The sequence below is a fragment of the Camellia sinensis genome, chromosome 10, assembly GCF_055761805.1.
Source record: "Camellia sinensis isolate YWXY chromosome 10, ASM5576180v1, whole genome shotgun sequence".
NCBI classification, from domain to species: domain Eukaryota; kingdom Viridiplantae; phylum Streptophyta; class Magnoliopsida; order Ericales; family Theaceae; genus Camellia; species Camellia sinensis.
In genome coordinates, this window is record NC_138970.1 from 169,782,673 (window position 1) to 169,809,158 (window position 26,486).

Here is a 26,486-nt window from a genome sequence, read left to right on the forward strand (position 1 = left end):
TTGTGCTAGCTCCGGGATTTTGGTGTTGGGGTCTCTTCACCACTGAAATCTTGAGGGATTTCAGTGGTGAAGATGATGCCTTGAAGTCCCAAGAAGGAGAGGGCCACCCCCTCTCCTTGTTGTCCTTGAAAAGGGGCATGTTTTGGCTTCTTGAGAGAGCCTATGCTTGAGTGTATGTTGAGCATGTTTAGGTTGTTTTTCATGCTTATACATCCATGATATAACATGATTTTAAATTGGTTTTGGTACTCCATGCATGCTTAGCATAGTTGCCATGTAATGCCTTGTTTATGCCTTAATATGCCTTAGGTTGTTAGCCTTTGTTGGAGCATGTTTTAGGCTTAGTCTTGTGAAGATTATGTGCATATTTTGCCATGTTTTAGGTCTCTCCATAAGTGTTTGGGTTGATTTTGGCATGCTTGATATAGCTCCTTTGTATTTGGGCTTGTTGGCCTTGAGCATATGAATGTATAGCATGACATCTTTGCATTGATTTGGTGATTTGGGGTCACTTTATATGTTATTTCAGTCCCATTTCCATGCTTGTTTGATTGCCTTGCATGCATCTTTAATGCCTCTTAAGCTTGTGTAGCAATGCTCCATGTTTCGGTGTTTATGCATGCCTTTGTTTTTGAGTCACTTAGATGCCATCTAAGTAGTCCTTTAGCTTTGTTTTAACATGCTAAACCTCTGATTTTGGTCCTTCCTTTCATGCCATGTTTGGTCTTGTTAAGTGTAGTTCAATGCCCCATTGATTTGCTTTGAACACTTAGGCCATTTGGTGCATGTTTGGCTTGATTTTGTTGCTTGGTTTGGCACCATGTATTAGCATGATTTTCAGAGCTTATGTTGCATGTTTTTAGTCCATGAATGTCTCTTTCAAGTGTGCTTGAATGTTGCTTGCTTTGTGCCTAAGTGTTGGGTCTTAACATGTGTATGTGTGCATGTGTGCTTAGCATCCATTTTGGGCATTAATGGCTACTGTTTTAGGCCCATTTAGAGTTGCCTAATTCATGCATAAGTCCATCTTTGCATCCATTTGCATGCCCCTATGTTTGCTTGTATGCTTGCATAAGCTTGTCACCACGCCATGTTGCATCCTTAGTTTGTATGCTTAGGTTGCATTGCATCTTGCATGCATGCCTTGTTCCTTAACTTGATGATAGGAATTGGGCCTTGTTTGGTTTGATTGGTTTGCATTGCATTTGAAATCAAAGTTGCATACTTGGTTCTTTGGGCCATCATTCATGGAAATGCGTGATTGGTGGTCCGAGAATCGAGGCACATGCCCCTTTGAGTCATTATCGTGATAAGGGACATGGTTGGTGCATATATGCCTTGAATTGTGCTGCCATGCTTTGCCTTGCCCTCTGTTGCTGTCATTTGCAGATTCTGCAGGAACATTCTGCCGACCGGCAGTGTAAGGTGCCGGCCGGCAACAATTTCTCTGCCGACAGCTTCATTTTGTGCCGATGGCTACACACCAGTGCCGGTGGTGATTCCACTCAGCCGGTGGCACTCCCCAGTGTCTAGGGATGCAGTCCTGAGGTTTTGACAGCCTCCAGAGGAGTGAAGGAAGGAAAACAGAGGCAGCCTATGCATGGCGGCGCGTTTCCCGAGGCGGTTTACTGTTTTTCTTTAGCTTAATTTAATTTGTTAATTAAATTAATTAATTTGTAATTATTAATTAGCTTGCGAAGTTAATTAATCTGTAATATTTATTTGGTCCCTCCGAGCGAGGGCAAATCTGTAATAAGTGTGTGTGGGTGGTGTGTATGTCTTCCAATCTCACTTCTTTCTTCCCTTTTATTTACCTGCTTACGATGGTAGATTAGGGCACGTTTAATTTAGCATGCCTTATGCTATACATGTGTGCATCCATTCATTTGTATTGCATGCATTAGGCTCGGTACATCACGCTAACTGCATTTGTACTTCAAATTCTAAACTGAATATGTGATAGTTGTGCATTCTCACATGCCATGTTTAGGATAGCCTAGCCTATTCTAGCAGCACTTTGTATGCGATGCATTAGGCACTTAACATGGACTTGGATCATGCATGTTTGCTAACGAGTTCTTTGTTTTGGCACGGAGTACGATGTAAGTATTTCTGCTTTAGCATATCGCATGAGTGTGAATGTTGCCATGACAGCATGATTAACATGTGGCTAGATGCTTATGTGTTATAAACTGCTTGGATGCCTGTGGGTGAAGGTTGGATTGTTTGAGTTGGAAGAACTCATTGAAATCCGTGTTTTAGCCTACTTGCGAGTAGCAAATCCAAAACATTTTTCGAAACAAACGGATATGCAATGCTTATTTCCAAATTAGGCAATCTAGTCTATACTTGTTTGTTGCGCGCATAACATAGTAATTCTAGGCTAATAATTGGTTTAAGAACACATAACGTTTTCAAAAATGGATATCACGGTTAGTAGAGGCCGGTCTTCGGACCGGGCGAAAGGGGGTGCTCATAGCTGACCTTCCCCGATCGTACCCAAGTTCCCGAGCCGAGACAACTTCGGTGATGACGGACATGTGGCCTTCGGCACCGAGTCAGGGTTTCCTAAATTCTCCCATAAAAAAAATATTTAGGTGGCGACTCTGTATCTGGCAAAGCAATCCATGTTTGGCACTACTTTTTCAAAAATCTGTTTCTCAAAACGATTTGCCAGATTTGGACTCTTTGGTTCAGATTAAGAACCGTAACACAAATCGAGAGTCCGAACTGTAGCGAGGTCCCCCGCGGACTTGTTACAGTTTCTGGCGACTCTGCTGGGGAGTTTTAGAGAGCTTGACTCGAACTCATGATATCCTGTTTTGATCTCATTTGTGTGTTTCTTTGCATTGCATGTGCATTGGTGTGCCTAGGAACACAGTGTTTGCCATCTGCCATTCCTGAACAGTTTGCCGGAGGCTTGTCTTGTCAAGGCATGTCCATAAGGCTGACCGGCTATGGGCTCTGACAGTATGGGAACACAAACCCCGGTTTACCGGGGCACCCTTTTTGACCATTCAACCTAGTACATATTCTGATCCATAGTGACCATTCCAAGTTAGGACAGGTTGCTTACCCGATGCTAAGTTGTTTGAAACCGCTGTGTGCGTAGTGAAACCCTAGCTCCTGACAAAATAGGACAGGGAAACCCTACCCCAACATAGGGGTGATTGAGCTCTCTTTACTTGCTATGTGCTTCTAGAATGTGTTTCTACAGGAAAAGCACATGTCAGTTTGCAAGTTTGAGTATCAAACCTGGGGACACCAGTATCAGTATCAGTTGTGAGAATCAGTTATCCGCGGGTATCGGTTCAGTTTTCGGGAACAGTGATTTCTGGGAACAGTGATCAGCAGTAGGGTACAGTTGTTTGGCTACGCCCGTATTCGATCAGTTTGGACTGAAATGCTGCCTGTTTTTTCCTTTCAGTTCAGAGAGTGGCAGAGTTTATACAGAATAGCCAGTGTCTCCCCCTTGCGGAGGCAGGATTTATGGCGGCACAAAATTCAGAAGAAGTTGTGGTTATAACGGCTGCATTGGAGCAGGGGACCGCCCCGCAGAGTGAGGCCAGCATCAGTATGTCACACCCACCCAGGTCGCCCGTTGTGCACCCGATCTGGGCTCCCCAGTTATATCAGGCTCGCGAGCCCACCACCTTCGAATTGATGGGGATGATAGGCGATCTCCAAAGGTCTGTGGCCGACCTCGCCTATGGAATGTCGGCTTCACCGCCAGCGGCGCCATATGCCGGGAATTTCGTACCACAGGAGCCCCCGCTGCTGGGGCGGATTGTGATAGAGCTCAGCCAGCCAGAGGTGGCTTCCAGCTACAGCCGCGACATGCCGGCACCGACCCAGACCCTTGATCAGGCTGAGGCCAGAGGAAGAGACAAGGCAAAGGTAGACGCCAATCCTATTGAACAACTGCTGTGGGCAGTCGAGGCTCTGAAAGCCAGAGGGATGAACAAGCAACAAACATCTGCGATAGTGACCAAAGCTGTAGATGATGCTTTCCCCGCTCCAATCAAAGGCAGTTCAAGCCAGATAGAAAACCGGGATGGGCCCCGTCATGCCCCGACAATTCCTGTAGTTCCCAACCCTGCACCAGGAAAGGTTCAAAAAGCCAAGGCAGCGCCAGCCGATCCTTTCGCTAGCGCATCTGGCAAGAATCCTCAAACTTCAAAGTACCTGCCCCGAGGGCGCAGGGTCTTTCACGACCTCCACATGCCTTTGTCTAGGGCATTGCTAATATTGGCGAAGAATGGGCATCTTAAACCTTTGGAGCCCCGGCCACTCCCGAAGAATCTCCCCGCCACTCATGATGCTACCTTGTACTGCGCGTACCATCAACAGTCCGGTCACAGTACCGATGGATGTTCCCGCCTTCGTCATGAAGTGCAGGATTTGATTGATAACAAGGTTATCCTACCACCCACCTCAGGCAAGCCCGTCACCACTCAGTTGTTGGATTTCGAGGGCTCAGATACTGCGAGTATGTGAAGTGGACCGCCTGCGGGCAACATTTGTTGTATTTTTGAAGCGTCCGGCACGCATTTTTGAGCATCGGTGAAACCGAGTTTTGTAAATCCTGGCTTGGATATCGAGTCAGTCTTTTGTTTTGAGTCTGTCTCTTTGTCTTGAGTCAGTCTTTTTTTGCTTAAGGGTCTGTCTGGTTGTATCGAGTCAGTCCCCGTTGTATATAACACCAGGTGATTCTGGGGTTGTTGCCTCGAACACCGTTTTGTTCTGTAATTACCTGTTTTGGTTTTTGAGTCTGTTTCTGCCGAGGGGCCAGTTGCACCAACAGAGCCGATTGAAACAGCTGTTTCTATCTCAAACTTCATGCTTGTTTTCAGCATAAGTGCCAGAGAATTTGATCGGGCTGACAGTACATCTTGCCTGCTCTCCTGCGCGCCAAACTCATTGCATTAACCTAAGTTTTCCAAAAAACAAACTTTTTGAACACTGTGGTGATGAAAACGAAGAGGAAGGGATTCCTCGGATTTTGCAAAATTTTGATCATTTTGAGAGAAAGAGAGGCGTGCTAAGCCTTTTTATGAATGAAATCATGCTTGTCGGCGTGAGTACTGGGAAGAATCCTGGCCTGATCCAGATTGGTTCCACACTATCTTCGGCGCGAGCGAGTTGTCACTTTCTTAAAAACTTTCAAAAGCAAATGTTTTACGTAGCCCTGTGAAGACTTGTGTGGAATCCCTCTTGAGGTCGCGCAGCCTAGGATCGCTCCCAACCTCAAGATTCAACCTATTTGTTTTCTGACTTTGAACCCGTTCAGAACGTTTAGAAAGTTCAACGGACAAACGCCGTGAAAGGTCTGTATGGCCAGTATCGAAGCAGCACTCGAGTAACAGGCACCGAGGCCGAATCAGAAGGAGTAGATCTCACCGGAAGAAGCTTGTGGAGTAACCGGGATGGATTCTCCGCAAATCAGTGCAACAGCCGTTCTCCTAGACACAGAGAGGCTTCAATTCAAAAAACCATTTGGCATGGACTTGCCACACTTTTACTCTTTGAGAGGCTCGCTGGGCCGAAAACCCGGAAGGGCGACCCAGGCAAAAGTTAGAGCAAGAGAAAAATACAAAAAGAAAGAAAAAATGCAAAGAAAAGAACAAAAAAAGGAAGAAAGAAAAAAAAAGAAAAAGAAAAAAAAAAAGGAAGAGCAAAAAAATAGAAAATGAAAAGAAGCTCGCAACACTACTACAAAAATAGATAAACATCACACTTTTTTTGTGTGATGTATGTTATTTAATCACACCTTTTAAGTTTTATTAAAGTGTGATCTTTGGGAGTGTGATTAAAAGGGGTCATTTTTAATCACACTTTTTAAGTGTGCTTAATAACATCTAGATCACACCTTTTAAGTGTGATTAAAAATATTTAGATCACATCTTTTAAGTGTGATTAAAAATATTTAGATCACACCTTTTAAGTGTGATCTTTGGAAGTGTGATTAAAAAAAATCATTTTTAATCACACTTTTTAAGTGTGATTAAAAATATTTAGATCACACCTTTTAAGTGTGATCTTTGGAAGTGTGATTAAAAATGGTCATTTTTAATCACACTTTTTAAGTGTGATTAATAACATTTAGATCACACATTTTAAGTGTGATTAAAAATATTTACATCACATCTTTTAAGTGTGATTAAAAATATTTACATCACATCTTTTAAGTGTGATTAATAACATTTAGATCACATCTTTTAAGTGTGATTAATAACTAATAAAATCTGTGATAAAAAAAAGATTCGACATATTTGAAAAATAATCAATATTATTTTTGTTTGCACATTTGAAGAACGTAATACACACTATATACTATATTTTGAATCATAACCACGTATTGAATAGAATAACATCATATATTTCATAAATGGAAATTAAATATTCAAAAGTATATACAAAAGAATTAAATAAAAAAAAATTAACTGTGCTTACATATATTAAAAAATGAAAAAACTTAAAAAAACTAAGTTCTTTAATTCTTGAATCATATTTTGCATCTCTCCAAACAATTTCTGACCTGAAAAAAGAAAACACAAATTAATCCAGAAACCACTGATGCATATGAATAGACTAAAAAGTTAATTCAGCAAACCAAAATAGGAACATTAATCATTTCTGGTTGATCTTAATCTTTTTGGAAGTAACTATGACATTTAGCGACGTTTTAGAAACGCCGTCATAGACATTTATACATTTTCAAATCTAGCCATTGGGTAGGGATATAGTGACGTTTAAAAAACGCCGCCATAACCTTTTTCAACAGAGTACCCATCTAGCACAGTTCACCTTTCATTGACAAAAGGTTTTACCACACATCTCTGCATCTCATAGAACATTAGAGAAAATTGGCTTCCTAGTTTCCAAACTGATTTTTCTGCATATACCACGCTAATATTTAACTGGCACTAGAATTTCTATAAAGTGTCCTAACATGGACATGAAAGAGTTGAAATTTAGCAGGCATCCTCAAATCTTAACTGCTTTTCAATCAGCAAGAAATCACTCTAAAAGTAAAATGATTTCTAAAAGCAATTGTAAGTAAATATATCCTTCCAGCATAGTTGATACAGTACTTTAATGAATGTAAAAATGACAATCATTTCAGATTCTTCTGAGACATTTATTAATATCAATAAGATGTGATACAGGTACAATTACAGAATATATCTAGACACAATATATTGGAAATTAGTGAGGATTTATTTACAAAGTCAGCAGGCTTGAAAACTCATGCAGAAAGAAAGCAGAGAAGACATCCATATTCCTAATGACACAATACCGATAGTAGTTTATAAACAAAAAAAAAAAATTTGACGAGGCAAACTTTGCCAATCTGTCTTGCAAAAAGTCACAGCCAGAACCAAATTAGAAAGGTTAATATCAATACAATAGATTAACACATTAGATTAGAATGGAAAACATTAGATTAAATTAACTTAATGCATACAAGTGCATTCCCCTAATCAGCAATGACGATGCTGACATTATCTTCTGAACTTCGGTCCTGTAATATACACAAATCACAATTTAATTTTAAGTTACTAATTCTCCGTCCAGTTAATTATTATTTCTACTATCAAACAAAATTCTTATTTTGCTATTTTATAATTTAATATCATAAAGAATTGACAGCTTATCCCACTTTTACATTAGGCCAAGGGTATTATATCCCATGATGATGAGTCTTTGATCTAATTTGGATTTTGATGAGTCTTCAATCCATCTTATCAGTCTGATTGGTCACTGCCTTGATGATGATGATAAAAGACCCATTGCAGATTTATCACATTTTCACCTTACTTTTGCTAAAAAAATAATGAGCATCACGCCCCTCATTGATGAATTTAAACATTAAATTCAATATACTTAAAGGTGATACTAAAAAGCTTCAATGTGCAAACAAAAGAAAACATAACATCATAAAAAAAATTCCCTCCATAGAACCCAACTGAACTTTTTAAATAACAGAAAACATACCAACTGATCCTCTTCCTGGAGTTCGTGCTGCTATATATGCAAACGCCCACATCTGGAAACAAGCCAATCCCATTTTCTGGCATAGCAAGCACAGACCTCTGAAAGAAACCCAAACAAGTAAAAATTAATAACTTAAATAGTGTTTTTATCTAAAAATATATATATATATATATATGTGCTAGAAAAGGCAACCAGACCTCAGTGATAAGCTGGTAGCGACCACGACCAGATAGGCCAATTCCAAATCCCATTGTTATGCTGTCCATGAAGCTTATATATGGCTTTTGTACTCAGAAATTTTACATATTAAAGAATATTCTGTAGTAAATACGTGCAAAAGGTTAGCATGATCAGCATAATCTCAATTATTTTTTAGCTGTTTTCGAAAGTTATAAGTTGAAACACTACAAATCATAGACGAAAATAACTAACCAGTATCAACTAGAGAAATGCCTACCATCATTTGGAAGACAGCCATCACCCCATTTCCATCCTGAGAGCAAGGGCTTTATAGCAAGGCAATAGTGCTTGGATTAAAAATTACAACAGCTTAAGTATGGTGCATTCACAACATAAACACCCGATATTTAATGGTGCATTCACAGCTTAATTGGCACAAATTATGGTGCATAATACGATTACCCCCAGAAAATTTGATTACCCCCAGTATTTTGTCTCAAAAATGCATACCACCCCCCTCAACTTTAAAACACTACAAACCCCCCTACTCTAGACTAAAGTGAATGTTAGTTTCTCCATCCAATTGCTGGAATTACTTTTATACCCTTAAAAGTGATTGAAATATATTTGATGGTGCTCTGCAAATTTGCAAGACTGTTATTACTCTACCTAAATTCAATAAAAACCATGATTTGTTTGAGAAGGTAATGCTTGAACTCGCTCTCGACGAGGATAATCACAAGGGAAGGATGTCAACGCCACAGCCGAGTTCACTATCTCAGGTTAACCCCTACCACACCTTACCGGTCCCACTCCGCCGCCCCTCTGCTATCTGAAGAACACAGCTCTTGAGGATTTTGCACTTCAACATCAAAGTCATACCAGCATAATTGCTGAGTAAATATGTCCCTCTAAAATTCTTAATTTACCACAAAAATGAGCATGGGGAACTACTTATATAGACGTTATCCATGAACTACTCATCAGATTCAAGAGGCCTCATTGAATCAGGTGAAAGGCACACCACAAAATCCATAGTCCAGGTACAGCGAGGGAGAAAATGGGAGGGTGAGGTAAAAGATAAGAACAAAGGCATTAAATTTGAGTGAGAATCATTTCTTGTTGAGGCCATCTGTGTATTCACTTTAAACAGGAGTAGAGGGGATTTAAGGGTAGGTTTTTAAAGTTGAGGGGGATCATATCTATATATACAAACCATTTTATACATGTTCGGATGTTGCTTCTGTATCTGTAGTATTAGTGTTTGCGATGTATCCATCAATACATGATGGAATTTATCATTGATATCCATTGGCAAAATATTGCAACTCTTAAATCTCAATATATATATGTACACATTACAATATTTCATTCCATTATTAGACTGTTCCTATTTTAAAATTAACAGTGTATTAGATCTGTTTTTGTGTATTTTCAAGTGGGTAACACCAAGAATAATAATTTTTAGTACACTAAGGAAAGTAATCAAACCTGCATATTTGAAGAAAAATGAGGATAGGATTCCTTGTGCTGCATTGTTAAATATTAGAAGCATGGTAGCTTTTGAATGGCCTTCAAAGATGTCAAAGCTACTAGGACCTGAAATATTCAACATTACAAAATTAGAGCCACAACTTCAAGAACAGCTGATTGATCTTTCGAGAGACGAAGTTTCTTCCTAGAGTTATCTCCTCTGTCTTCTTCGTCGCTGTGAGAGAGAGAGATGTCTGCGTATAAGATAAGAGAGATGCGTGCGTATAAGAGAGAGGGCTCAGATTAAAAAATAAGGGTTTCAAAAAAAGGGAGAGTGTGTCTACTGCATTTGAAGGCGTTTTTAAACGCCTTCAATTTATAAAACGGTGCTGTTTTGGTTGGAAAAATATGCGGCGGTTAAAAAACGCCGTTAAAAATTAGAAAACGTGACGTTTAATAAAACGTTGTTAATTAAACGCCGTTAAATTCTTGAATATCCAATGGACGATCTGATCTCCCATTCGTCTCTACCATCACCCTCGACATTTGGGATCACTAAGTACCTGTAAGAAGAAGAAATATATGTTCATATCATAATCAATCATACCAGGGGCAGGGACTAAACAAAGTTCTGTTCGATGAAATTATATGACAGAAAAGAGCCTCTAAAAATGGTAAGTAGTAACTGGATTTGCCATAAGTTGTGTTATTACATAGTACATCGTGAAACATATATCCCATACAAAAATTGTCAGCAAGCAAAATTGAAAATAAACTATTGGAGTAATAATAGTTCCAACATGCCAGTCATCAACGGAGGGAAACTGCCCGGTATAATACATCAGGACTAAAACAAATCCAACTAGACTTTTTACAAGGAAAAACTGCATGATTATATGATCTTAAAACATTAAGTCCAAGTGCATTCGCTACTATCCAGGGTCTGGGGGGGGAATCACTAATGTACTTTCAACGTAAGTTAAGTTTGGCCATCAAGCAGGGGAACCAGAGTCTTTTTTTTCTTTCAAAATTCAACTTTCCATTTCAAGATACGCAAAACAGTCTTAACCCTCTGTTTGGACAAATAGAAGTTGGCTGGCATAATCAGAGGGCAGAAGACAAAAAATGGAAATGATCATTGACCTTATATCATAACTTATAGCTAAAAAATAGATCTCCATATATAAAATAATATCATTATGCACTCTACGGAGTAGCATAAAGTTAATAGCCCCGTAAGCTTCAAAATTTGCTTGATGCAAGATCTTTTAAAATTCTACACCACCACAATTGGTGGAAGAGGATCTGGGGAATAGGATTAAGAGAATTTAAATATGTTTTGGTTCAAAACAGTAGAATACTATTTAACAGAAGAAAAATAAGAAGAAGACAAATACAATGATAACAAAGAGTAAGACGGACACCAAGTATAAGAAAGAACATAGGCAGTCATCTACAATTCGTATGCAATCACACTTGAGAAGCAATCTTGGAGCAAAAACTGCAAGCTGCAAAGTAGTGTATGAAGATCCATTAAGTTCAGAAAAATGTTAACAACCAATCTAGAGAGATATAAATCCTACGACAGTTAATCATTGATTTAAATTGAGGCTGGGAAAAAAAAAATCTAAAAGGCATATTAGGGAATGAGAAGCAGAATGGGAAAAATATACATATAAAAGAAAGGGTAAGTCAATGCACAATGATGCAATATCTTTTACCTTCTCAGTAGATTTGGTTTCCTCTTGGTCAAACTTGTTTGAAGGTCCTAGTGTTCCTTGTGAACTATCCTCTGACTAGAGGCAATCAGCCCATATAAAAGGTTTCGCTTAGAAACCCAGAAGTAAAAAAGCACAATTATAAAAGACCAATAGACAAAACTTCAAATGTTGCACCTGGTTGTTTAGTGTTGTGTTCATCTCCACAAATGCTAATGTTACTGAAGCAAGACTGACAACTTTTAAATAAAGCAACACCCATGTAAGTTGCAACCACTCCAAATAAAGGTTTTCATACTATTCTTGACAACTAAAGGCAAAATCTTACAAGATAAACTCTTAAATTATTAATAAAATACTTGAATGAACCATGAGAATTCTCTATCATAATTAAAAATAAATAAAATAAAAGGCCCATAGACAAAAAGAGTAGGGAACTTACATCATAAGCTTCATTAATGTGGTGAAACTGAACCCCACAATTGTTTCCTCTGCAAATAGCCGGATGATACTGAAAATTCGATCATATTACAAACATAATTATTAATTAATAAAATGGGTTCCACATTAATAATTAATCAAAAAAAATTAAATCAAATCAAATAAATGAAAAATAACATTAAATGAAACATGCATCAAATGCAATTGCAATTAAATTTTTATTTATTTTTTATCCGATATTTTTTCAAACCACTCATTCTAAGCATAATAAAAAATGTTTGAGAATCTAATTTTTTTTTTTTGCAATAAGTGTCAACTTTACTACCTTGTCATATTAGGTGAATTTAAGATCTAAATCCTGAGTTTCTAACATTTTTCAAATGAATTTAAAAATAAAAAATAAAAAATAAAAAATTAATAGGAAAGGAGACCAATCAGAACCAGATTTTATAGAAGAAGATATTAATCAAAAAAGGAAAATATAAAAAACAACATTTTGAAAAGAAAATGGAAAGAGAAATTACATGGAGAGCAAGTTGTCTGAAAGCTTTCTTGACCTCAGATTCAGAAGCACCTGGTTGAATCCTCAATGTCTTGTAGGGATCGGTGACAGCAGAAGAAGCAGGATACGAAGCAATACAAACCCTAACCCTGTCATTTTTCCTCATCGCTTTCTTCTTCTTCGAATTCTTCAATTGGATCCACGAAGAAGATCCACAACCTCAGCCAATCATCCCAGCAACACTGGCCATTCTCAACGATCTTGATCGCGATTCTCTCACAACAAATCACAAAAGGGGGGAAACAAAAGGGGGGAAAGAAAGGGGGGAATTAGAAACGGCGGGAAAACGAAAAAGAAAAAGAAGAGGGGGATTTGGGTAGACGCCGTTGTCGCCACAGTCGCGAGAGAGAGAGAGAGAGATATTTGGTAGAAATTAGGGATTTTGGTTATAAGAGAGTGGGGATTTTGGAGGGCGTGGGAATTGGAAGAAAAAGAGGAGAAACCGAGCGAGCCGGATTGAGAAAAAAATAATAATAATAATAATTTTTATCATAAATGAATATTTAAAAATAAATAAATAAATAATAATTTTTATTTTCTTTTTGTTATTAAGGTTGAGAATTTATTTGTTTCATTTTTATTTTAATGAATAAAAAATTATTATTATTATTTTTTATTTGGTAGAAGTAAGGATAATATTTTAATAAAAATTATTTTCTATTAAGAGTGATGACTGAGAGAGAGAGACGGAGAGAGAGACAGGCAAACAAAGAGAGAGAGAGAGATAGAGAGAGAGAGAGAGAGAGACAGAAAAAGAGAGAGAGACAAGAGATCATGAGCGATACAAAAAGAGAGAGAAAGAGATCAAAAAGAGATGAACGAGAGAGAGAATAGAAAAATAAAGAGATAGAGAGAAGATAGACGAGTGAGAGAGACAGAGAGAGAGAGAAAAAGAGAGATGAGCGAGAGAAACAGAGAGAGAAAAGAGGTGAGAAAGATAGAGAGAAGAGAGATGAGCGAGAGAGACAGAGAGAGAAAACAAATGAGAGAGATAGAGGGAAGAAAGATGAACAAAAGACAGACAGACAAACAGACAGATAGACAAACAGATAGAGAAAGAAGAGCGATGAGTGAAAGAGAGAATGTGAAGGAGATTAGTGGTGAAGTTGTGGTAGTGGTAGAGTAGATGAAGTGGCAATGGTGAAAGAGAGGTAATGGTAGTAGTAGTGGTAGTAGTGGTAGTAGTGGCAATGGTAGTAGTAATGGTAGTCGTAGAGGTGAAGTGGCGACAGTGGTAGTAATGGTGGTAGTGGAACAGCGTTTGCAGTAGTGAATGTGGTAAAGGAGATGGGTGGTGAGAGAGAGAGAGATGAGTGGGAGACAGATAGAGGATAGAGAGAGAGAGAGAGACAAAGAGAGAGACAGACAGAGACAGAGTGATGAGCGAGAAAGAGACAAAGTGGTCGCTAAAAGTGCATTTTCTTGTAGTGGATAGATAAATCGAGAGGGAGCTTAGTAAATAGAGAAGACGGAAGGGAGAGAGTGAGTAACGCGAACACAGTAGGAGAGAGAGAGAGAGAAAAGAGAGAGAGAGGGGGACAAAAAGATAAAGAGATAGAGAGTGAGGGACGGAGAAAGGAGAGAGATGAACGAGAGAGACTGAGAGAGAGATAGAGAGAAGAGAGATGAGCAAGAGAGACATAGAGAGATGAACGAGAGAGACAGAGAGAGAAATAAAGAGAAGAGAGTTAAGCGAGAGAGACAGAGAGAGATGAGAGATAGAGAGAAAAGAGATGAGCGAAAAAGACAGGGAGAGAAAAGAGATGAGAGAAGAGATAGATGAGTTAGAGACAGAGGGAGAGACAGATAAACAGAAAGAAAAGAGTGATAAGTGAGAGAGAGAAAGAGAAGAGAGAGAGGAAGATGAAAAATAGGTGAAAAGATATAGACAAAGAGAGAAAGAGAGAAAAAAAGAACGAAAAGAGATAAACAAGAGAGAGACAGAGAGAGATGAGTAAGAGAGATATAGAGAAGAGAGACAGAGAAAGAAGAGAGATGGGAGAGATAGACAAAAGAGAGATGGACGAGAGACAGAGAGAAAGAGAGACAGACAGACAGACAGACAGACAGAGAAGAGTGACGAGTGAGAGAGAGAAAAATAAGAGAGACAGACACAGAGAGAAAGAGAGAGACAGACAGACAGAGAAAAGTGATGAGTGAGAGAGAGAAAAGTAAGAGAGACAGAGACACAGAGAGAAAGAGAGAGACAGACAGACAGAGAAGAGTGATGAGTGAGAGAGAGAGAGAAGAGAGACGGAGACAGAGAAATAGGAAGATGAAAAAATGGGTGAAAAAGTTTCGTGTCTAAAGCCTCCTTTTCTAGTAGTGAGTCGTCTCTATCATTCACGGGTAGAATAGAGGCGTGGATTTGGGAATTGTATATTTTATATAAAAATCAAATTGAAATATTTTATACAATCACACCTATTTAGGGCTGGTCGGGTGGTGGTGGTGGGTGGCTGGTGGTGGCGGGTGGTGGATGGTGGTGGTAGATGGGTACTGAGTGATGGTAGCGGGTAGGTGCCGAACAGTGGATGGTTGTGGCTGGTGGCGGGTAGATGGTAGGTGGGTGGTGGTGGCGAGTGGGTGGCAGATGGGTGGTGGTGGCTGGCAGGTGGGTGTTGGTGGCGAGTGGTGGTGGCAGGTGGTAGGGGTGATGGGTGGTGGTGGCGGAAGAAGGTGGTGGAAAATGGTGGCGGGTGGTGGCTAGTGTTGGGTGGTAAAAAAAAAAAAAAAAACTCAAAACTCAAAACGAAAACACAGTTTTTGAGTTTACATTTTTTGGCCAAATTTATAAACTGAGACCACTGATTTATAAATCAAAAATTTACCAAACAAGTTTTTATTTGAGTTTTTAAAATTTTTGTAAATATAAACAGAAAACTGAAAAACATAAGTGTTACCAAATGACACCTTAGCAAACAGGCTTTAGATGGTAAAAATGTTGTAAAAATTAACAAATAATTAAATAAGTTACCAACGTAAGAATTGACTTATCAAAAGATTCTTAGGCCATATATGGTTTGATTTTTAGAAAAAAAATTTAAAAATTAAAAATTAATTTGGTTAAGAAATAAAAACTAAAAAATAATTATCATTTAAGGGTAAAAAATAATTATCATTTTAACTTTTGGGCAGGTTATATACATATGTATAGCTGTTTCAATTTAATTTGTAAAAAATTATTTCTAACCACTCGAAAGATAAAAATTATTTAAAAATGATAATTATTTTTTATTTTTTATTTCTTAACCAAATTAATTTTTAATTTTTAATTTTTTTTTCTAAAATTCAAACCATACATAGCCTAAGAATCTTTTGATAAGTCGTTTCTTATGTTGGTAACTTATTTAATTATTTGTTCATTTTACGACATTTTTACGATCTGAAGCCTGTTTGGTAACCATTTCGTTTTCAGTTTTCAATTATATTTACAAAAATTTTAAAAATTGTCATAAAAACTTATTTGATAATTTTTTGATTTATAAATAGTTGTCTCAGTTTGTAAATTTCAAGAAAAAACATAAATTCAAAAAATAAGTTTATGTTGGTTTTTAAACGGAAATTTAAAAATTTTACTAACAGTTTTTTTTTCAATTAATTTTTTTTCAATTAATTTTTTTTCAATGAATTTTTTTTCCAACTAATACTAACCGAGGGAGCAATTGGTAATGCTACTTTAAACCTTAGGGAGGGGATTGTAATTTCTAAAATGTAAGGGGTGTCAATGTAATTTACCAGTAAGGAAAAAACTAGTATTTAAAAAAATTAAATTGCTAAGGGGGAATCTGTAATGAAACTTTAAACCTCAGGGAGGGAGATGTAATTTCCAAACGTGAAGGGAGAATTGCAATAAACATAAACCTTAGGGGGTGTCAGTGTAATTTACCACATATATATATATATATATATATATAATCACACTTAATTAGAAAGTGACATAAAAAATAAATATTATCCCACTCAATCATATTAAGGGTGATTAAAAATTTGAGAATTGTATATTTTATGTAAAAATCAATTTGAAATATTTTATACAATCACACCTATTTAGGAAGTGTAATTAAATATATATATATATATATATAATCACACTTATGTAAAAAGTGAGATTAAAAAGTAATAATTTATATATAATCACATTTTAATTACATTGTGTGATTAAAAAATATATAAATAATCACGCTTTGATTAGAATGTGTGATTAAAAAATATATAAATAATCACATTTATTTAAAAAGTGTGATTAAAAAGTAATAATGTATATATAATCACACTTTAATTAGAATGTGTGATTAAAAATATATATATAAATAATCATACTTTAATTAGAATGTGTGATTAAAATATATATATATATATATATGTATATATAATCACACTTATTTAAAAAGTGTGATTAAAAAGTAGTAGTGTATATATAATCACACTTTAATTAGAAAGTGTGATTAAAAAATATATAAATAATCACACTTTAATTAGAATGTGTGATTAAAAAATATATATATAATCACACTTATTTAAAAAGTGTGATTAAAAAGTAGTAGTGTATATATAATCACATTTTAATTAGAAAGTCTGATTAAAAAATATATAAATAATCACAATTTAATTAGAATGTGTGATTAAAATATATATATATATATATGTATATATAATCACACTTATTTAAAAAGTGTGATTAAAAAGTAGTAGTGTATATATAATCACACTTTAATTAGAAAGTGTAATTAAAAAATATATAAATAATCACACTTTAATTAGAATGTGTGATTAAAAAATATATATATAATCACACTTGTTTAAAAAGTGTGATTAAAAAGTAGAAGTGTATATATAATCACACTTTAATTAGAAGGTGTGATTAAAAAATATATAAATAATCACACTTTAATTAGAATGTGTGATTAAAAAATATAAATATAATCACACTTGTTTAAAAAGTGTGATTAAAAAGTAGTAGTGTATATATAATCACACTTTAATTAGAAGGTATGATTAAAAAATATATAAATAATCACACTTTAATTAGAATGTGTGATTAAAAATATATATATATATATATATAATCACACTTGTTTAAAAAGTGTGATTAAAAAGTAGAAGTGTATATATAATCACACTTTAATTAGAAGGTGTGATTAAAAAATATATAAATAATCACACTTTAATTAGAATGTGTGATTAAAAAATATAAATATAATCACACTTGTTTAAAAAGTGTGATTAAAAAGTAGAAGTGTATATATAATCACACTTTAATTAGAAAGTGTGATTAAAAATATATATATATAATCACACTTAATTGAAAAGTGACATAAAAAATAAATATTGTCACACTCAATTAAATTAAGTGTGATTAAAATATCAATCTAATGTTTTTTATCACACTTCCAATAAAAGTGAGATCTTTTTTTTTTGTCAAAGTGTGATCTTTAACCATTTTTGTAGTAGTGCAAGGTCGAAAACCCGCATTGGGCGCCTTGGCAAAAGTGAGAGCCAAACAAAGTGAAGGTTAAAATACCCGAGTGTACCTTAACCGGAACTACGTAAGGCTTGATTCCCATGTTTGGGATACGTAGGCAACTTCATCATGAAGTCCAGCCCCCAACGCTTTCATAGCGTCTTAGTCCATGCAATGGTTTCGACTTCATCCCAAAGTCCAGTGGCCAACACCCTTCAAGGTGATTGTGTCCATATATGTGTTGTGACCGTCTTCGTCATCTCTGTGTCCGAGAGTTCGACCACCGCCAATGAAGACTGTTTGCGGACTGCTGCGGCACCATCCCAAACAAGGGGCAACTTTCCGTTGCCACGAGCCGTCGTGAGACGCCATTCAAACCAGGGGCAACTTTCCGTTGCCTCCCACCCCCTTCAAACCAGGGGCAATTTTCCATTGCCTCCGATCCAAGGTTGCGCATCTCGAAAAGTAAGTTCCATGCTTGTTGAGCATCAGCTGTTTGAAAAATAGTTTTTGAAAATTTTTACTGAGGTTGACTATTTTCTCGAAAACAATTCCATTTTCCAAAACTGGACCTTTGTCTTGGACCCAAAAAAGGAAAATTTTCAGTGCTTGCATGCCTGACTTGCACGGTTTTCAAATCAAAAATCGAGCAAGTACGTTAATCCGACTCTCATTTTGATCAAAACCGTTTTAGTAGAAAGCAAAAACGAAAAGAATGGTTAAAATGATGAACTAGGGGCACAGTTGAGTCAGGCGTTCTGTCTTTCCCCCGTCATCGACGTATTTGCTAGAAAGGCGCTCTACCCGCCAGAAGAAATAGCTGTGAGCTAAAGGTGTTGAGCATGAGCCCACACCTTTCTATTTATCCATTAATCACCCCGGGGAGGGATGAAAAATGAGAGAATGAAGAATAGAGAGGTGTAAGTTGAGAGAAAAGTGAGGAAAAGGGTTTTTGAGAAAAAATTCGAGCTCGAGAGCCGAGTGATGTGAGAATCACAAATCAGAAAGGGTGGGAAACAATACCCAGTTTGAACTGGCTCCTCGTGGTCCGAGGTCCCCCATCTTCATTTACGCGTCTGTGTGTCGTGTCTCTTTGATTTGACGTTCTCGTCTTTTGTTTCTAGTCTTTCCCGAGTGTGTCTCGTTGTGTTTAGGTCGTGTACCTTTATATTTGAGTCCTCTCTGCTGTGTTCAGTTGTAGGCTCGATATCCCGGTTTGAAAATAAAAAAAACCCTCATTCAATTTCAAAAATCATTTATGCTCAGAATGCTGTGCCATTCTCTACATTTGAACGTGTTTCGACTCCAACCGGTTCCATCTTTGAGGTCCATCCTGTCAGATTGGGCTGTTTGTTTGAGAATTGCCGTGTGCAGAATGAACCGAATGCTGTGTTATGGGCTGAATGCAGATTAATCCCCAACAGAGTAAGGACTGTGTGTCCAAGAATCAGGCAGTGGGTTGTTTAGGTTATTTTGCCGTTGGCTGTTTAAGTTATCTGATTATTACAAATACAAGTGCTCAATTTTCAGATAACCGATCAATTTCGTTTACATTGAGGTGTAACATGATGAGATGCGATGCAATGCATGAAATGTGTAAATGTAAACACTTTTTTTCAGATAAAGAGTCCGTTTCATTTTAACTATCTTTTCAAATGTACAAGTTTTGGAAACAAAAATCTGCCTGCGGCAGTACAAGGTAATCTATCTACCAACAAAAAGAAAAATACAAGAAAGAAGAAAGATAACAAAAATCCACATCTCTGTCGAGCACTCCAAGGGCTGTCAGTCCGTCCTGGTCCTCTTCCTGGATGAGGGTCCAGGAGCATCATCAGCGTCGTCGTCAGAACCCGAGCTAGAACCGTCTCCGGTCTCCTCCTCCGATGACTCAGACTCCGTCTCTGCCTCCGCCTTTGACTCCTCGTCGTCGTCATCATCCGGGACTGGAGCTTGCGAGCTGCTCCCGACGTGAGTACGCCCTCCCCTGGTACGGCGAAATATCCTGCCCCCCTCATCTCTCCCCCAAGCAGGGACAGAAGGCCCAGCTGGAGCACCTCCTGCCATGGGAATCTGGAAAGGAGGCTGAAAAAGTACACAAAAGGGAAATGCATTAGTATACTGTAGACAGTCTATCAGTGCAGAATGCAGTGTGTGAGTACAGTGTGAGAATGCCATGAACAGTTTATCAGTGCAGAATGCAATGCCGAGTACAGTGTGTGTATGCCGTGAGCAGCTTATCAGTGCAGAATGCAGTATATGAGTACAGTATAAGAATGCCGTGAGCAGTTTATCAGTACAGAGTACAGTGCAGAATGCAGTGCATGCAGTGTGTCAGATACTGTGAGACCAGTGTATCAGGTGTTGTGCCGTGCATCAGATTATGTGAATCAGTATATGAATGGTTTGAGGCCAGTGTCAGAAGGACATACCGGTATGCTGTAGAGGGCTAGGAGGTCAAAAGTCCGCTGAAGCATCCCCATCATCGAGGCATTCATCGCCAACGACTGACGGGTGTACTCAGAAGAAGCCTGCAAAAGTATCAGATGCATCAATATTCTGTGGAATATCAAGTAAACTGAAATGAATAACTGTACAAAATGCAGTAGAACATACCGGAGGTAAGTCGAGGACGTCGATGAACTCATGACCAGCCGGTGGAGGGGCGAAGGGGATCTGATAGGTCGACCCACCCTGCCCCTGGAAAGTCAGTACAGCGGGCAGGGCAGGCCAGCCAACTCCCTGTCCTCCCTGCACTCCGCCCCTGCCACGGACCCGGGCCCTCCTCGCAGCCCCTACTCCAACCCCCGCTCCGGCCCCAGCCGCCGATGCCACAGGCCTGGCCCCTTCTGCTCGATGGCCGCTCAAAGGTCGCATCAGGTACGTCCGCACGTACTCCTGATAGTCTCCAGTGCCTCGGAAGCCGGCCTCCTCCCAGCCGATGGAGTAATCATCCAGCTGCTCAGTGGTGAGCCCCTCGGTCTCCCTCATGTCTGCAGGAGGGGGAACCGGGACTATCTGCTCAGGTAACCCTAGGGTCTGGCGTAGAAAACGCTCCCCCAGGTACCAAGCCCGACAGACCGGGCCCTCAACCAAAATCCGGAAACGCGAGGTCTCCTCCGCACCAGGGAACCGACCCCGCATCGCCGCCGGCATAGGAGCCCATGGCCGCCAAGTGATCTGAAAATGACAGACAGTTCGTTATCTACTGTTATTGAAATATACAGTTGGAAAGCAAAACTTAAATGAACTGAAAGTAAAGCATACCTCCGCGGGGGTGATGGTGTCGAAATATCGGCGGAAGAAGCCGAATGTCTCCCGTGGTCGCCGGGTGTATCTCCCGTCGAAGCGACTCGAAAAGGGGACGGCCAGGGGAGTCCGCAACTGGCACGGGGGCAAGCCTAGGAAAGTAGGCGTAAACCCACAACTGCAAAACTGATGTCGGTATGACCATCAGATAAAACAGAAATAGCAGAGCCGTGTGTTGTGCAGTGTATTGTGTGCAGTGTACAGTCAGTGTAAAGCAGAATGTATGTGTGTGCCGTGTGTACAGTATACAGCAAGTGTAAAGCAAACTACAGTGTGTGCAGTGTACAGAGTGCAGAAAATACAGAGCAGAAATGAAAAAGCGGAGAAGAAGTGTACCTCCCAAGCCCGCCAGTAACCTCCAAGTAGCTGGTCGCTGCCGCGCGAAGCCGAGCTCATGTACCCGTAAAGGGTGGCCAGAGCAACGCCGCCCCAATCATAGTGCAAGATGTCCCGGACGTCCACCAGTGCGCTAAGAAGACAGAGAGGCACGGTGTTCGCCCGATCAGCGAAGATGGTAGTCCCGAACAGGAACATGAGGAAGCCGCGAGCATACCTCTCCACGTCCTCCGGGGTCATCTCCGCCTCCTCCTCCAACGCGGGCTGGACCCGAAACTGGACCTCAAACCAGGAATATCGAACGAAACCTGGGCGAGCTAGGGGTGGCACCTCTCCCAGTAGATAGACCTGAGCGACGGTCCACTCATCCATCGCGATGTCAAAAGGGATCGGTTCACCCCCCACCCCGATGCCTGTGAGCATCGAGAAATCATGAGGGGTCATCGTCATATCCCCTGCAACAGAAAAGTGAAAAGAATCGGTGGTGTCCCACCATCTCTCCGCCAGAGCGGCAAGGAGAGGCCTACAAGTGGAGAGCCTAGAGAGTCCTCGGCAGAAGGTGCCGAAACCCGCTCGATCCATGATGCGTCGGACTGCATCAGGGAGCTCATCATACCACTCCCGAGCGCCAGTATTCCCATACCCGCGAATGGTATGGGAACCCTCCTGTAAACAGAAAATAACAATTGCAAGACAACATTCAAAATGTAGTTTTGAAAAAGCAGATAAAGCATGTGTGCAAGTTTGACAGATTCAGACAAATACCGGGTGCCGGTGTGCTTACAGTGAAATACGTGTGATGTGTCAGCGTGTTTGGGTGTTTTAGAACAGATATAGCATTGTGTGCAAGTTCGTCAGATTCAGACAAATACTGGGTGCCAGTGTGTATACAGTGAAATACAGTGAGTGCAGTGTGTTTGAGTGATCCAGGGCTAGTGCAGTGTGTGTGCATGTGTCAGTCTCAAGCAGATATCAGTTGTATGTATGTTTACAGTCAACTACAGTCTACAGCATATCAGTTTTCAGCAGTTAAAGAATACAACTAAATATGACAGTTTTGTATCCTACATTGCGGAAAGTAAAGCAGAAGAAAGAGGGTTACCTCGGAAGTGCCGAATGAAAGGTGGGAAGTAGGCTCACGCAGTAGTAGCTCAGGAGCCACATGCCTCTCGAAGCTCCGGAACTGACGCAGGCCGTCAGGGGGCAGAACATGGATCGCCGGCCGGTAGGTCGCCGGGTCGAACGGGCGCTCGCTCAGTGGTAGGAGCTCGACCCCGGGATCCATCTCGTGGTCCGGGGGAGTCCCGCCACGTGGAATGTCGTCCGCCATATCGAAAATGATGAGAAAATGGCCGGGAAAAGCAAAACCGGGCCGGAATGCGAAGAGTCAACTGAAAAGTCAACTCCGAAGAGGGTCGGAAATGGCCGGGAAGGCCGGAATGTGAAAAGGCACAGGAATGAAGAGGAAAGTGGGGGGAACAAACCCCGAAAAGGTGGGAACGCCAAACGAGGCACCGAAACAAAAATGTGATCGGTTGCAAATGTCCGAAACGCGAAGGAAATCGCGAATCCGACGACGAAATGAGCGTAGAATGCGAAGAAACGGGCGAAAAGGGAGAGAGAAACGCTCTAGAGAGAGAGAGCAAGAGATTTCGGCGGTGGAAAAATGAGGAAATAGGGTTTGAAACCCTATTTTAAAACACCCAAGGTGAAAAGTCAAAACTGCCCCGAATCAGCAACTGTTTGCCGGTCGGCAATGTTTTGTGCCGATGGACTTATTTTTGTGCCGGTGGCCTCCCCTTTCGGCCGGTGGGGTTCCCACAGCCTTGTTTAGGCCATATGAGAAGTTTTTGGTCTTCATAGCTCAAGAAAGTGCAAGAAAGTGCATCTCCGACGCTCAACCGGCCTCCGTTTTGACCTCGGGTCGTGTCTTCCGTGCGTATCACTTCAACCCATGCAAGGTGTATCCTTTTCGTATCCTTTTGACTTTTTACAAGATCCAAAAGTTGCCCCATGTGTATCGCATTTCAAACCATCGCACTGTTTTGTGCATTTCAAAATTGTTCGCGTTGTTCTGCGCATCGCACTATTTTGTGCATTTCAAAATTGTTCACGCTGTTCTGCGCATCGCACTGTTTTGTGCATTGCAAACCGTCGCACTGTTTTGTGCATTTCAAACCGTCGCACTGTTTTGTGCATTTCAAATTGTTCGCGCTGTTCTGCGCGTCGCACTGTTTTGTGCATTGCAAATTATTCGCGCTATCTTGCGCATCTTGCTTGTACTTGTTAGTACATTGCATTGTTTTGAACACAAACCGGCTTCGCGTAGCGTGTAAGTCCACTTGTATCATTTTTGCATCTTATGAGACACACGTGTCTCATTTGTTTCATTTTGCATTCCGTGTGGCATGTGTGTCACACTTATATTTTGCGCATGGTCTGGCATACTACCCTTGAGAGGCTCGCTAGGCCGAAAACCCGAAAGGGCGACCTAGGCAAAAGTCAGAGCACAAAAAATTAGAAAATATAAAAAACTGAGCTCGCAAGGCTGAAAACCCGCAAAGGGCAGCTTTGGCAAAAGTTAGGGCGCAAAAGGAGAGTGAAAATACTCGAGTGAACCTAAGCTGGAACTACGTAAGGCTTGATTCCCATCCTTGGGATACGTAGGCAGCTTCATCCTGAAGTTCAGCCATAACACTTCCCCGATCAACTTTGTCCATTTGATCATCTCAGTCATCTTTGTCTATCAGCATTCGTTGGAATCCCCAGTACAGTGCTACTCAGACTAGGGGCAACTTTCGGTTGCTGTGCAGTGCTGCGGCGCTCTTCAGACTAGGGGCAACTTTCCAGTTGCGGGGATCTGGGGTTGTGCATCTCAGTGACAGATCTCAGGCGTGTCCAGTTCTGATCCACATCAAAAATGTTTTTGAGAAGTTTTAATAAAGCTGATTTCGTTCAAATAATCTTTTACAACTTTGACCATTTTTGGACCAAACGGAAAATTTTCAGTACCACAACTTTCAATTTCATTGATTTCAAAACAGAGTTCTCCTGCTCTTGCATACAATTGAAGTTGCTTTTTATTACATTCATAAAGAAAACTTGGAAGTACTAATAAAGCAATAAATCTAGGGCATAGTCAAGTCAGGTGTTCCTGCGCCCCCTCCCAGAGCTGGTCGAAGCCTCTGATGCCAAGCTGGGCCCAATCTGTGCTTCCTCGTTGAGCCAATCCACGCACTCGTCAGACAAAGTGCAACTGAAAGTAAGAGCGGGGGTCAGGAGTTCTCTCATCCTCCACGCGATGGCCTGCCAAGCAAGCTGTGTGCCTCGGGCTGGGAATGCAGCAGGATACTCTATCCCCTCTGGCGGGCAGGTCTGATCATGGCCAAATTGGCGTCGAATCCGAAATGGGAAATAGAATACACAGTGAGTGAGACCAACCAATTGAATCCCAGTCTGCCGGGGCATGTTGTAACTCATTGCCGGGAGGTTCAGCCAAGGGCACCGCCAAGCAATACGGTCTGCGGACAAACGGCACATCCAAGCGAACCACCATCCCTCATCCAAGGCATTGACTAGATGGTGCCGGAAGAAGTAGCCGCGAGCTGAATATGCTGGGCAAGAGTCCACAACCTGCAGTTTGTCCATCAACCATACCTGGGAAGGGATGAAAAATAAGAGATTAAAGAATAGAGAGATGTACGATGAGAGAAAAGTGAGGATGGGGTTTTGTGAGAAAAGACCGAGCTTGAGGGCTGAGTGATGTGAGCAAAACATAAATGCGAGATTGGGTGGGAAACATTACCTGTAGTAGTTGTGGACTTCCTGCTAATCTGGTCGTCTCATGGCGATAAAAGGCGTCTAAGCCCATTAACGTTTCGGCCAGAGTCATAGCAATACAGCTCTTGCCCTCCCTCAAGCCTTGGGCAACCTCGATCAGCCGGACACTAGCCCCTCCAGAGCCTGAGACAAATAGAAAATAGGATAGCATGCACAAACAGAGGGCGTGTCGCCGGAAGCCTTGCCAGTGATGGTTGTTGCGATCACCAGCATTAGAAAATCAATTGGCCAAACTCGAAATGTCCAGCATCCCGTCACAAATTAGGGACCGAGCGTCACGCATACTGAGTCCGCACATGCGCCCTAAGGATTGGGCATGACCAAAATTAAGTTGGGGTAGGAGCTCCTCTTCGCGCTCGGACTCCATTAAGGCTCGGAAATCTTCAAAGGTAGGACATATTTCTTGCCCGGCGAAGCTAAAGACATGCGTCACCGGATTCCAGAACTTTGCCGTGGCATGAAGAAACGGGAGGTGCAATGGGGTGCGGCCCAGAGTGAATAGTGCATTTATGCCAAAACCCCGGAAATTCACTTTTTCCGAGCCATCCAAGCTAGCAATCCAAGCTGTGAGATTTTGAGCAAGAAACTCTTCCATTGGAGTAAATCAGTGTGAAAATGAGAAAAACTACGAAGCTGGGATCTTTTGTAGGAGATAAGGTTGAGTGGGGGACAGGTGTCAACATTCTGGTGATCCCCTCGTTAAGTGCCGGCCGGCCAAAACTTTTTGCCGACCGGCCATAATAGTTTGCCGACCAAACAATTTTATGGTCGGTAGCCATTCTTTGCAGCCGGTGGTCTCTACCCCAAGCCGATGGGCTTCCTTCTGGTTTCCTAAGCTGTTTATGCTAGGCATTGGGGAATTTCACCACCTCCAACCCCTCCCCGGCGATTGATTCTTGCGAAGGCACGCCTGTCCGATTGACAAGTTATTATGCATTTGCTTATTGAGTTGTATTTCACCTTCTTTGAACTCTTGATTTGTTTATCGAGTTGTAACTCACGCTTGTTTGGTCCTATTATGCCTTTGTACATTTGCTTATCGAGTTGTAAGTCGATTCACTACCTGATTATTACGATGCAAATTTCCAAAGTAAAATTCGTTCACATTGTGGTGTGATACCTTGCGATGCGATGCACAGAAAGTCCACAAATGCAACATCTTTTGAAA

The 26,486-nt window shown here is 40.3% G+C and overlaps 1 long non-coding RNA gene across 1 annotated transcript; it reads right to left on the reverse strand.

The window, feature by feature from the left end:
* Window positions 1-6,343: 6,343 nt before the first annotated feature.
* On the reverse strand, window positions 6,344-10,869 carry LOC145801785 (uncharacterized). Its single transcript, XR_014343439.1, has 4 exons — window positions 9,670-10,869; window positions 8,196-8,316; window positions 7,999-8,096; window positions 6,344-6,538 (listed from the first exon to the last, which is right to left on the reverse strand). It is a non-coding gene; the product is annotated as an uncharacterized LOC145801785 (long non-coding RNA).
* Window positions 10,870-26,486: the final 15,617 nt, after the last annotated feature.